General features: G+C 43.2%; 1 protein-coding gene across 4 annotated transcripts in view; it reads right to left on the minus strand.

Annotated features, from left to right (window-relative positions):
• Positions 1-13,230, minus strand: part of FGGY (FGGY carbohydrate kinase domain containing) — a 661,235-nt gene that overhangs the window by 539,455 nt on the left and 108,550 nt on the right. Inside the window, exon 1 of one of the 4 annotated variants that reach the window (XM_081057768.1) lies at positions 5,039-5,097. The exons of the other annotated variants lie outside the window; for them this stretch is intronic. The gene's annotated coding sequence lies outside the window, so the exon portion shown is untranslated. Of the gene's footprint in view, positions 1-5,038; positions 5,098-13,230 lie in introns of those variants that run through there. 4 annotated transcript variants of the gene reach the window in all.

Below are 13,230 nucleotides of genomic sequence, written 5' to 3' on the forward strand. Positions count from 1 at the left end.
CACCAAGGATGGTGCCTGACTCATTCCAGTATGGAGAGCAATATCCGACTTCAGGTTTGTGAATGAACGAACAAATGAATAAAAGGTAAGATGCTCCAGGCACAGTAATGATAATGTCAACAGTAACAACAGCAGTGGTACTGATGATGAATACGTATGGAGCATGTGTGTGTTCTGGGCCAAGCATTATACCAATCGCCTTTACCCAAATGATTAAATCCCTCAAAGAATTGTGAGGTATGGGCTCCGAATAATAGAAGCCAATCAGTAGTGAGCTATTACCACGTATCTAAGCATGTCTAAGCATTTTATATGTACTTGCTCAGTAAGCCTCACAATAGCCTTATGAAATATAATAATGCTATTATTATTTCCCTTTTATAGAGGAGGCTACCAAGTCCTTGACAAATGAAGTTATTTGCCTCAGGTCACACATCTAATAAGTCATGGAGCTGGGATTCATCTCCTTAGAGTCAATGGCTGGACTCCAGACTCCATCATTACGTACTTCCAAATACCCTTGTCAAAATTTAGAATAGCTGTAACTGTCATGAATAGTTGTGAACGTTCAGTGTGGTCACTGTGAACAGTTCTCAATTTCAAAAGACATTTTTTGGGAGTGAGAATGTGCTTCACATGCCTCTGCACACAGCACCTCTGAGTGGCCTGTCATTTAATCCCTGCCACCATGATATTTGACATTTTTGGTTGCATCAGTTGGGATAGGTAACATGATAAAACATATTAGCGTGAATAAATGCAGAAGACATGACCAGGAGTGCTTTGGAAAAGCCATTTGTTCTGGATTCCTAAATCATAATCCTCCAGGAAAAGGGCTTGAAATCCAGACTTGCTGGAAACCAACAATAGACTAAACATTGCATGCTCACGTCCACGCCAGAACATGGGATGTTACAGAAGCCAGACTTGCCAGCTTCCATCTCTGGCCCCTTGCAATACAGAGAGGAGCAGAATCTAGGAAGTCCACACAGTGTGTGCTGTGATTCAGCATGAATGCTTGAGTTGTTAAGTGGATTTCAAACTTAGAACCAGTGTGGGGCCTGTCGTTTCCCAAATCCAGAATCTTTGGGAGCTAGAGTCAGAGGGAAGGAGCTGAAGACAGTAGATGTAGTGACAAATCTGTAGTCTTTCGTTTGGGGGCTTGAATTCATGCTTTATAATTTATTCTTTGGTGTGAACCTGGGCAAATTAACATCTTTGAACCTCAGTTTTATTATCTGTAAAATGGGGGTAATAGCATCCACTACATGTTTGTGAGAATTAAATGAAAAATGCCCACATGCAAAGGTCTTCCTAATAATGAATAACATTTATTGAGCACCTCCAATGTCAGGCAATGCTTTCATCATTTTTTAAAACATGTCTGAACTTATGTAATCCTCCCAAGTACCCTATGCAGAAGGAACCTGGAAATCAATAGGCTCTCCCGGGACACCAGAGACCTGGGAGCCAGGAATGGAAATGGTCAAACACACTGACTGTCCCACATGGAAGATGTATCCTGATAAAGCTACTGCCTGATTCAGATGGCAGCCCTTTACCTCTACTCTTGAAGAGGCAGCACAGTGATGGCTGGAGACAGACCGACTTTGGAGTCAGACAGACCTCGTGCTCAGCCCCACTTTTCCACGGACTGCTGAACATTCTCAGCAAGTTCCTTAACCTCTCTGAGCTGAGGTGTAGCAATGAAGATTAACGGATATAAGATGTACAAAGAACTTAGCTTTAAGGAGTGCTCAGCAAGGAGGGAGCCTATTGTTATTATTATCATTTTTATTGTTATTTCTCAAATGTGAGCAGTCCATATTTGCAGTCCCACCCTTGCCTCCGACCAATCTTAATGCGGGTCTCAGCACCTCTGTGCTCTCACAAAGAAATTCGTTCATACCAAAGATGGCGTTTCCTGGAGATCTTATCAGGGAGACAGAGGCGGTAATTTACATTCCACATCCCAGAACAAGTGTTTGGAATCCTCTTTTGACATCTTTCTTCTCCTGAATCTAGTCTCTGCACTGCCCCTCAACTTGCTCATCTGTTTACCAGGTGAAGCTCTATTCTCCCACTTTCAAATTTTCCCATGATCCTCTGTCTCTCACCCCTTTTCAATTCTTGACCAAATTTTGCATCTAAACTTGCACATCCTACTCCACAAACCCAAAGGGCTGACATTGTCCCGCTGATCCTCCTTAGAAGGGAGTTTAACACGTTAGGGATCTCAGCTCTGCCCCACCCTACGCAGCCTATCAAAGTCCTATCTAGACACACACTGAAAGGTGTTCTAGTAAAACTTTCTGTCACATTCCATCATTACTCCTCTTCACTAACATTGGGTAGCATGCCACATAATAAGTACTCAGTAAATGGCAGTTGTCTATGATTACTTACAGAACGTTCCTATTTATTGTTAGTAAAGCAGGTTTCTTATTGACTTCTGTTAGGAAATACACTTAATCGATGGAGTAATTTTGCATACATGGGTGTCACAAATTTATAAATTTTAAAAACAAGTTACATTTTACAGTGGCCTTCTCTCAGATTTGTTCAAATGATGAAGACTCTTTCCACAGTTGTCCATGTAATACCATTTTTAAAAACTAGCATTTGCTTGACTCGTACCAACTAAATAAATCAATAAGGAAAGTTGAATTGGTAGGGAAACATCCTTGCCTGATCTCTTAATAACAAGGAGGACAAAATGATATAAAGCAGCAACCATTTTGGTGAGAAGGGGAAACAAAACAGCCATGAGTCTGCTTGATGTAAAATGCCAATGACCACCAAGCAATATTAGCAATTGGGCAAAATCATCAAAATTCCAAATGTTATTAATTCTGCTTTCAAAGAATTGGGCTAGCAAGTCTTACTGAGTCTTTTACAGAGAAACAAAGAGGGTGTGTGTGTGTGTGTGTGTGTGTGTGACATGTAGAGTAGGTCTCTGGCTATTTCAATCATCTTCCTAAAGCAGTTACCCTTGACCCCAAAGCTGATGAGCAGTGCTTTCCACTATAGTTAGAGAAGAAGGAAGGTCTGCCATTCTTGGGCAGAAAAGGACTGACCGTGGGATTTTACTTTCTTTATTAGAACCACCTTCTCTACTCAGGAATTTGCAGATCTTGGTGATCTGTCATGTTTCTAAAGGATTTTGCAATTCTTTTTGACCTTGGTGTCTTTAGTTCAGGGACATGAACCCAAGGGATTAGGCTAGGGGACAGGAAACTAGGAAAAAAAGACCACAAGAGACAGAAACTAGGGGGGATAGCATTTACCAAGCACCCACTCTATTTCAGGCATGCTACCAGTTGCTTTTACCTGTATAATGATGTTTAATTGTCACTGCCTTTCAAGAGACTGGTATAATTATTTTCTTTAAATAAAGAAAGAAACTGAAACTCAGAGGGTAAGAGGCTTGCCCAAGCTCTCAGAGCTAGTGAGGGGCAGTTGAATCGTTTCTTGGTTTTCTGATTCCAGCACTTATGTTCTCTTCAGTATACTATAATGCCTATGTAAGATAGAAAAGAAGAAACTTGCTACGGTTTCCCATAGCCAAACTCCTTGCATGCCTTTGAAGGTACATAGTGGTGATAAGAGCTCAGGCTTAAGAGATAGACAAGACAGTTTGTAACTTCCCTGTAAGACAGTACTGGTTGTTAAAATAGTGAAAACTAAAATATTTTCATACTAATTCATAAACTGCTGCTGACCTGAGCCCCTCGAGTGGTCCTCTGCTACCTCTACCATCCCACCCCCCCAATCCTGACCCCGCCCCCCACTTCTACCCCAGGACTTCTCAGACTTCTCCCCTTCAGCAACCAAATAGTTAAGTCATTGCCCATCGGGAGGCCTCGGAGAACTTAATACAATTCTTTGGCCAATTTATTCTGATTCTTTTTTTTATGATTTAATTAAATTTATTGGGGTGACAATGGTTAATAAAATTATATAGGTTTCAAGTGTACAATTCTATAACACATCATCTATGTATCACATTATAGCTCACCACCCAGAGTCAGTTCTCCTTCTATCACCATATATTTGACCCCCATGGGTTTCAATACTATATCAGTTGTTAACAACTTTGAATATTTTCCCTGCCTCTGTCCTGCTTCTTCCCCTCCCTCACACCCAGTTCATCAATGGAAAGTTCCATCTTTGCCAATGTGGGTCCTAGATTTATGGGATGCTGAATCTGGAAAATGGGCAGCCTAGAACTAGAAAGGGAGACTGAAAGGGAAACTGAGTTGATCTGTAGAATAAAGAGTTGAGAAGTATAGGAAAGGAAATAAAGTCTGGAAGGCTGAAGTTTGAGAGAGCGTCAGTGTATTTGCGGGAATATTGGAACCACACAGTATGTGGTTTGCTCGAACCATAGTGTGTGTGGTTCTTGGAAAGTACTATCATTTAATGAATTAATAGGGAGGAAAGACTTCCTGAGTAGTGTTGCTGAGAATCGGTCTTCGTTCAAGTTCCCAAGAGACATAAGGAAAAAAAGAAAGGGAATTTGTCCATCCTTACTACTGAGCCATGCTTATTTATAGTCTCCTCAGTGTAGAGACGAGGCCACACAGAGCCCTGGATTTATGAAGGTTACAATACGATTACCTCTAAGGTTCCTTCTAATGTTAACCGTAAACAAAACACCTGACTTGACCCTTCGGAGGTTGTTCAACTTCGATGGGCTCTAAAGTAGATAGCAAACTGTGGAATTACATAGTGCTGGACACAGGAAGTTCGTCATAGTCTTAGATCTACCTATATAGCCCAGTAGGAGGTTTTAGGAGAGTCTCTTACCTGTATGGGTCTCAGTATTTTTGTGTGTAATTTAGGGAAGACAATATTTATTGTTGTTGCTCCTTTTAAAGTTGTTTTTACTAGTTTTTGAGGTTCTCTGTGCCACACACTCTGTTTTATGTCTATCACTTAATTGCAACCCTACAACAAATCTGTGAATTATGTATAATCATTTCCTTTTCACAAAGTAGACCCAGAAAACATGAGAAACTTGCTCAATGACTCTCACCTAAACTGTGGCAGAACTGGATTCAGTGTCCTCTCTTGCTCCAAATCCAGTGCTTTTGCTTTATGGCTTCCCAGTCTGCCTGCAGACCCTAAAATGGAAGAAGTGAGTAAGCTTTTGTACGGGAGAATGCTTTCAATCATGTACATAAAATGCCATAGAAATATCAGGGGTTTAAAAATATCTTATCAACTACCCATCTTTTAAAGTACTCATCTCTGCTTTTGTCATTTCATCAGAATTGCCATTCCATATTTGGGGTGCACACTGTTTTGCACCATCCAGATCCCCTTTCAATGAAGAACTTGTTATTACCCCAGCGGCTGCTGGGAGTGCTGTCAGCAGACAGCCTTCCGAGATCCCTCAGCTGCAGAAGGACCCCTGCCCCCTCAGTCACACCCCTTCCTGGAGCAGCTCAATGTAGGTGTATGAAGACTTGGCCACCTGGCCTAACTTTGGACAACTTTGAAGGGTCATTCTGGGTCCTGAGCTCTTGGTGGCATCAGCCAAGTTGGTTTTGGGGACTGCATCATGGATTGCCTTCTCATTCTGTCAATGCTGCTTCTGACCTCGCCTCCTTCCACAGGTGTTAATGCCCAGGCACTCCCCCAAAATGTCCTGTGGACTAAACACCTTTTGTGTTTGCTTCCTGGAGGACTCAGTCTGTGACAACATTGTATTATAGTTAGTTCTTTATGAGTCCAAAAACTGCTAACCTTACGCTTTTTAAGAGCAGAAAACTGATTTTATTCATTCTTAAATCACCAGCGCTTGGCCTGGTATTAGGTCCAGAAAAGATGCTGATTATATCTTCAATGAAGGAGAGAAATAGACCTGTAAATCTTTAGGATAATAATATTAGTTAACACTTATATAGTATTTATAATTTGCCAAATACTATTTTAAGGGCTTTGAACGTAACTCAATTAACTCTCCTAACAATCCTAGGAAGTTATTATGATGATTATTATTCCTAGTTTACAGATGAATAAAGGGAAATACCTAATGGCTAGAAGTTCTGCCCAGAGCCACACATCTAGTGACGGATTTGTGTTTTAATTGCCAGGAATCTGTCTCTGAGGTCCACTCTCGTAACTACTCGTCCTTACTGCTTTGCTTCTTATATCCTTGTACATATCAATCTCTGACCCCCATATTTATCAGAGAGGGATAGAAAAGAGCTAGGTAAGGAGAGACGAAGGAATAGTCCTCTTATTCCAGCGGCCCTGATTCATCACAGAATATATCCGAGGGATGAAAAGTCTGCTCACTGTGCCTAGCCTGCAGGCTTGGCATATTCAGGGTGGGAGGCTGCAACGCCCCCCACGTGATTTGGGTGCACAGCAAGGTTTGGAAACCACTGATGCAGGTGGCACTTTCAGGCACACAGGAATCACTTATAAAAATGCCAAATGGAGGCCCAGGGATGTGAAGTGATCTGGCAGTGGCCACCATGGCAGAGAGAGAAACAGCCAAGACTCCTCTGTTCCAGGGTCCCAGCCCAGGGCTCTGTGAGCTACGCTTCCTGAGGCTGGGCCAGGAATCTGCCCTGGCAGGGGGGACCACATACCTCACACGTGCAACTAATGATTCCTCAGGAAGTGGAGGCTTTGGGGCTGACAAACGCTGCACCGGAAAGGGGAGGGGGAGCCCTTCAGGAGGGGGTCAGCAGAGCCAGCTTGCTCAAAGCATTGTCCTTTCCTTCCTCCGACAGGATGCCAGGAGCCCCACAGAAAAGGGACTCATTTGTCTTCATTCCCAACACAATAACTTGCTGCTGGCCTTTCTCTTGGGCCTTGTTCAGAGCAACAGGATACAATCTCTGCCAAGAGAGAAGGAAGGAAGGAGGAAGGGAGGGAAATGACAGGAGCTCAGAATCTCTAGGCCCCCAGCCTGGATCCTGGAGCCAGAAAAGACCCCGAACCTTGAGGCTAAGGACCCAGCCTGAGTAGGAGCATCTGGGTCCAGCTGGGCCTGGTAGGACAAACAGTTTTCAGTTGCAGGGCAATCCTTACTCAGAGATAAGGTGAGCAACCATTATAAGCTATCATTTCTAGGTGGCTTCTGTCCAACTTTTATCTTAATCTAGTCTTCTGTGCACATTTAGAGAGGAAAATAAATAGGATCAATGCAGAACAGGACTTTCGTTCCTTTCTCCTTTGGAGTTAAAAAGAATGTATGCTTTGGAGCTTTTTTCGTAATTGAGATTTTTCTGGCTCACCCCAGAGCTACAGCAGCAGAAACTGTGTGTGTGTGTGTGTGTGTGTGTGTGTGTGTGTGTGTGTGTTTGTGTGTGTGTAGGGGGGTGGGGGCTTAGCCATAGTAGAGGTGGAGGGTGGGGTGGGTTGAAGAATTGGTATCATGCTGAAATCTACCATGGTAGGTATTATCAAAACAGTGAGCAATCAATAAATTTAAAAAACTTTTAATTGGGTTCCAAATATATGCCAAACACTGCTGGGGATGACTTGTACATTGTTAACCCAGAAGCTTACAGTTTAGTAGGTGGCTTAGACAGGTAATGGATAACTAAGGGTGTTAGAATTACCTATACAGCAAGAGTCAGTCTGAGGGACTCCCATAAAGAGACCTCCCCCCACCCTCCCACCCCCAGTCTAAGCACAAAGTGAAGGTGAACAGCTTAAAGGGAATTTAAGATCGCCTTCCTGGCCAGGAATGGTTCCAGAAGAAAGTTGCATTCATTTTAGATTAACATTCTAGTCTTGCCTCTAAGACTCTTCCGAGGTGCAGAACAAAAAAATCATCATAGTCAATTAAAACATGGGCCCTTGATGTGAACTCTGCTTCCTGTCAAAGAAATCACAGATTTTTTTTTTTTAAACTAAATTTACTTAGATTGCAGCACAGACACATTTTGGTTCTTAGATTCTCTTCCCTCCTCCTCTCCCCTCATCCCGCCCAGTGTTTCCAATCTAGAGTTGGAATGCAGAGATAAGATGGTGAAGAGGGCCTGAAGAAATTTCTGTGGTGGGCCCTGGGGTAAGAAGGTGAAATAACAGGTTCCTGGCCTTTCCTGTGGAGTTCCCCAGCCTGGCTGTCGCTCACAGTTAAAAGCAGCAGACTGGAATCAAGTCCAAATGAATTCAACCCAAATCATTCAAACCTAAGTTCTAATACTGATGTCACCACTTGATTTCTGTGTGAACGTGGGCAAATTAATTTCTCTGAGACTCAGCTTCCATATCTGCAAAATGAGACTGGCTGATACTAGTTCTTGCATTGGTAATGAAGATTAATTTAGCAAAGCTTTGCACGGTGCGGACACTGAAAGCAAGGTTAGCGATGATTAATTCAGCAGGCTGTGAAAAGGAGGGTGGGGCTAACTTTAGGGAGAAGGTGACCTTGACATTCATGTGTAGCCCAAAGTATTGACTGAAAGATAGATGACTTCCGTAGGAGCTATTAAGCTCCTCTTTACCCCAAACTCCCACAACCCTTGACCCAGACTCATCTCTAATAAATAACAGCTCAAACTGGTTAAAGAGAGCACATTTTGACTCCCCGTGGCCCTGCTGGGATGAAGTGACTCTGGTGGAGCAAGTTTATTGAAACACAGACTAATCATTTCTGTTGCCAAAGTAGGCTTTTGGCAGAGCCTTGTGAAGAAAGAAAGAGTGAAAAAATTTATCCTGCATTGCTGAGACAGCATTGTATTTAGACAATTAAATTTGGAAAAGCAAGACAGTTCCTGTAACGACCTCCCACACCCCGTCCTCCAAGAACAAAAGGTTTTGTTGAAAGTATTCATATGGATATTAATACCGACACTTTAATGAGCCCCTCAGTAAACTCATCAGCGGTAATTACCCCCAGCCTTGGTGCCACCCGTGGGAAGGTACCAAATTGCACCTCCAAAAATTAGTCACTTGTAAGTTAACCCCACAGTCACGTCAAGCAGCCTACACTTGATGGCTGATTCACGAAGATTCCTTGACATCTCCATAGTTAAAGGGGCCAGATCACCATGGGCAGTCTACAGAAAGGGAAAATTTCATGTTTGCAAAAGACCTACATGTCAGAGAAAGGAGTTTTGAGAAAACCAGAGACAGCTCTATTATTGGGTTAGTGATGGCAGCAGCACTAGTACGCTGAGCACTTACTAAGTACTTGCTGGGTACCAGACACAGTAGAGAGCATTGCACCTGCCCAATCTAGTTTAATCCTCATCTAAATTCTTGGAACAGGGATGTTTCTATGATGCCCATTTTACAGATGATAAACCGAGGCTCAGAGAACATAAAGGGATCTGTCCAAAGTTTCAGTGCTAAAATGGCAGGGATAGCGGTGTGAACCACGTCTCTAGGAGAGATTCGAGTTTCACCTGTGAAACAGGGATAGATGAAAAAAGTTGAGCATTTTCTCCTCACTTACTAAAGACATTTTAGACGTTGAATTTTGCCTTGGGTTTGGCCTTGACCTTAAGTGTGTAAATCCATAGAGGAAAGACTGTTCTGCCTTCCTAACCTTCCTCTTCTTTCTCTAAAATTTCCCCCCTCAGGCTCAGAGTCCACACACAAGACCAGGGTTCAGACTTCTCATCTGCTGCTCTGGCTTCCACATCTTTGTTCAGTCTTTTCCCTTTCCTTTTTCCTAGTTGGTTATTTAAAGAAATAACATGGTTTGAAAGAGACCAAGAATGAAAGAGAGTGAGTAAATAAGAGTGAATGAGAGAGAGAATGAAAGAACAAAGAGGGGCAAATAAGAGTGCGGAAGAGAGGATGGGGGGGGGGGGAGAGAGAGAGAGAGAGAGAGAGAGAGAGAGAGAGAGAGAGAGAGAGAGAGAAAAGAAAAGAGAGATCCGGCTTTGAAGTCTCACAGACTTGGTTTGAATCATTGCTTTTACTATCCGTACAATTTTTAGTAAAGCTCTCGCACTCAGTTTCCTCATATGTACAATGAGGGTGGGACTACTTATAAGATTTTTGGGAGGATCAAACAAAATAATGTTTATGCAATTCCTGCTACCCAGTGGGCACTCAGTAAACCTACCACTTCCTTCCTTCGTTTCTCCCTTCCTTTTTCCCCTTCTCTATTCCCTCCTTCCTCTCTCCCTCATCAAGCATCACCTAAACCCCAGGTACAGTCCAAGGTATCCCTACAGACGTTACCAGTTAGTCCTTCAGCATCTCATGAATGACACGGTATTATAGTCTCATTTTACAATAAGGCCTAGAAAGAGAACATTATAAACTAGGATCACCCAGCAAGTGACTGTTCCAGCCAGCATTCCAATGCAGATCTGTCTTTCTCCACTACTTGGGGGGAGGGGAGAAGCATTTGTACTGATGGGTTTTTACAGTTTTCTTCTTAGGAAGTTTCACTGGAGGGCTGTTGAGAAAATTATCCAAATCATGTTAATGAGCAATTGAGTGCTGGAGTTTCTCTGAGGGAAGGTAGTGAACAAAAGCCTCTGGTTAGCACTGGCAGCCCCTAGCCGTGATCATTATCTCAACTGATACCACCAAGGGGCTCTCAGCTCAAGTAATTAACTCAATTGCCTCCTCTAAGGGTGAAGTGGGGCTAATAAAACTTAACCACCTAGCTTATGGGTGGATGATTCTGTGCTCATTGATGAAGTGTTTTCTGAAACCATCTGGTGCTGAATTGTGTCATCCTGCAAGTCCAGTGAGTACCGGCTGGGCCCGGGAAGGCACAAGTGCACTGAAGGAGCCCTTCAAAGCCTCGATGTGGGCGCAACAGAGCTGGATCTGAATCCAAGATCCATCACTAATGAGCTTGGGACGTCCAGCGTAGCTCTCAACCTGAGGCCTGGTTCCTCCTCTATAAAATGGAGTTAATAGAATTTACGTCCCTGGCCAGCCCGATGGCTCAGGCGGTTAGAGCTCTGTGCTCCTAACTCCGAAGGCTGCCGGGTCCATTCCCACATGGGCCGGTGGGCTCTCAACCACAAGGTTGCGGGTTCGACTCGACTCCCACAAGGGATGGTGAGCTGCACCCCCTGTAACTAAGATTGAAAGGACAACAACTTGACTTGGAAAAAGTCCTGGAAGTACACACTGCTCCCCAATAATGTTCTATTGCCCTTCCCCAATAATAAAAATCTTTAAATAATAATAATAATAATAAATAATAATAAAGTACCAAGGGCTAGATCCTGGGCCCTTGGCTTTAAACAAAGAAACTAAAATAAATAAAGAATTTACATCCGGATATAAAAGAAAGATCTTGATAAAGAATCCTGCACACAGTAGGTACTCAGCAAACTTGATGTTCCTTCCCCTAAAGCAGTTCTCTCTGGGGAAGGAGAAGAGGAAGGAGAAATAAATGATGTCCCCAGACAGACAAACTCATTTACTTCCCCTCTTTAGGGAAATGACAGTTTCCCAACTCAGATTTGCGAATTTCAGTAGGCAAATCATTGTTATTGATGGTGTCGGTTTAAATAGTTTTATCTAGTTCGTCTCTTCCTCCCTCCCACTGCCCCATTACTTCATAAACCGGTTTCTTGCTTTTCCTTTCTCACCTATAGTCACTCTTTATTGAGCACTTACTCTGCTACACGCTGTGCTAAATGCCTTCCCAAGTTACCTTATTTCACAACAATAATAAATGAGTTATCTCATTTATTCTCTAACAACCCAGTGGAATAAATACCATTGTAAGCCGTATTTTACAGTGAGGAAATCAAAGCACAGAAAAGTAAAGAAATGGGTCCAGGGTCATAGAGTAATAAGAGTCGTAGGAGGGAGAGTTGAATCTCAAACAGAGGTCTATCCAATTCCAATGTGCTTTTTAGCATGATTGAGGTCAAGAACCCTTTTTTAGATCTTCCTGTAAGTGTCCAGTTGAGTAGGCTGTGGGTGCATGAAGCTTTAATTTCTTTCCTTATAAGGAAGCTGCTTCCCCTGCATTTCTTCTCTCCCACTTCCCACATACAGTAATGTGGGGCATGATGGTGGTGAACAGCTACAACCACAGGATAAGGGCAGCACTCCAGGGCATGAGTGGGCACCAAGAAAAAAGGAAACTGAGTCCTTGAATGATCCTGAGGGATGGAGCCCCCATAGTCTACTGGACTTCCTTTTACCTTGTTTAAGTGACTGTATTTGTCTGGGTGAAGCAGCTGAAACACTGTCCTAACTAGCAACATCTAATATTAAATGGCTGTGGAGTCATTGGGAGGACTGAAGAAACACTATGTATATTGAGCTTTCAGAAAGGACCCCAATGTCTTGAGCAATCCAGAGATCTTCTACTTCTTCTTGGCCTTTCTATGAAATGTAAGCTTTGGTTCTAAGACACTCCGGCATTACTAGGACTAGGAAAAGCCAAGTTATGCCTGCTACAGTCAGAACCAACAAAATGGGTGCCCTGTGCCCTGACTCTTGATCCCCACAAATCAAGCAACTCAGCATTGGGCCCTCCACTAAATGGGTTGCAGAAAAACCAAACATTCTCATGACTAATCCTGCCACAGAAGCAACAGAGGCAGCAGAAGCTTGGCCCCTCACTTCTGCCTTCCGGAAATCATGCCCACGCATCTGATTGGCCAAACCTAAATTACATCCAGAGCTCAGCTGCAAGGGAGTCTAGGACCTGTACCTTTTACCTTTCTAGCCCCTACACTATCGGGATATACACAAGAAGGGGGATGAGATGGATTTTGGGGTGCTAACCTACTATCTCTGACAAAGTGGATTTACTGCCTCCTGAGGGTATACAGTCATTCAACAGATATTTTCTACTTAGCATTTATCATGTGTCAGGCACTGCATTAAATGCTGTGGTCACAGATGAGTACAACACAGTCTTTACTCTCCAAGAGTTCTCTTGTACAATTTGCAGCATGGTGTGCTAAGTTCTATGAGGAAAGCAGAGCAGGAATGCTTAAATAGTGCATTAAAATGTGCAGACATTCCCCACATGTATATGTGGGGAAAGAGGGAATGCCGGTCAAGGAGGGTTTGGGCAGGTGATGCCTGCATTTAGTCCTGAAGGAGACACATCTCAGTTTTGTGACTAAGAACTTGGACTCTGGGAGGAGACGGTGTCGAACCCTCCTCTACCACTCGCTAACTAAAACCGTGAATAAGTTCACTGACAGGCCAGAATGTAAGGCAATGTTTGTCACCCCTCTTCCCCGCCAACCAAAAATAACCCTCTCTCTCAGAAAACTTTGGGCTGCTATCACAAAATACAACAGACTGGGTAGC

Source organism: Rhinolophus hipposideros (assembly GCF_964194185.1).
Source record: "Rhinolophus hipposideros genome assembly, chromosome: 8".
Lineage (NCBI taxonomy): Eukaryota > Metazoa > Chordata > Mammalia > Chiroptera > Rhinolophidae > Rhinolophus > Rhinolophus hipposideros.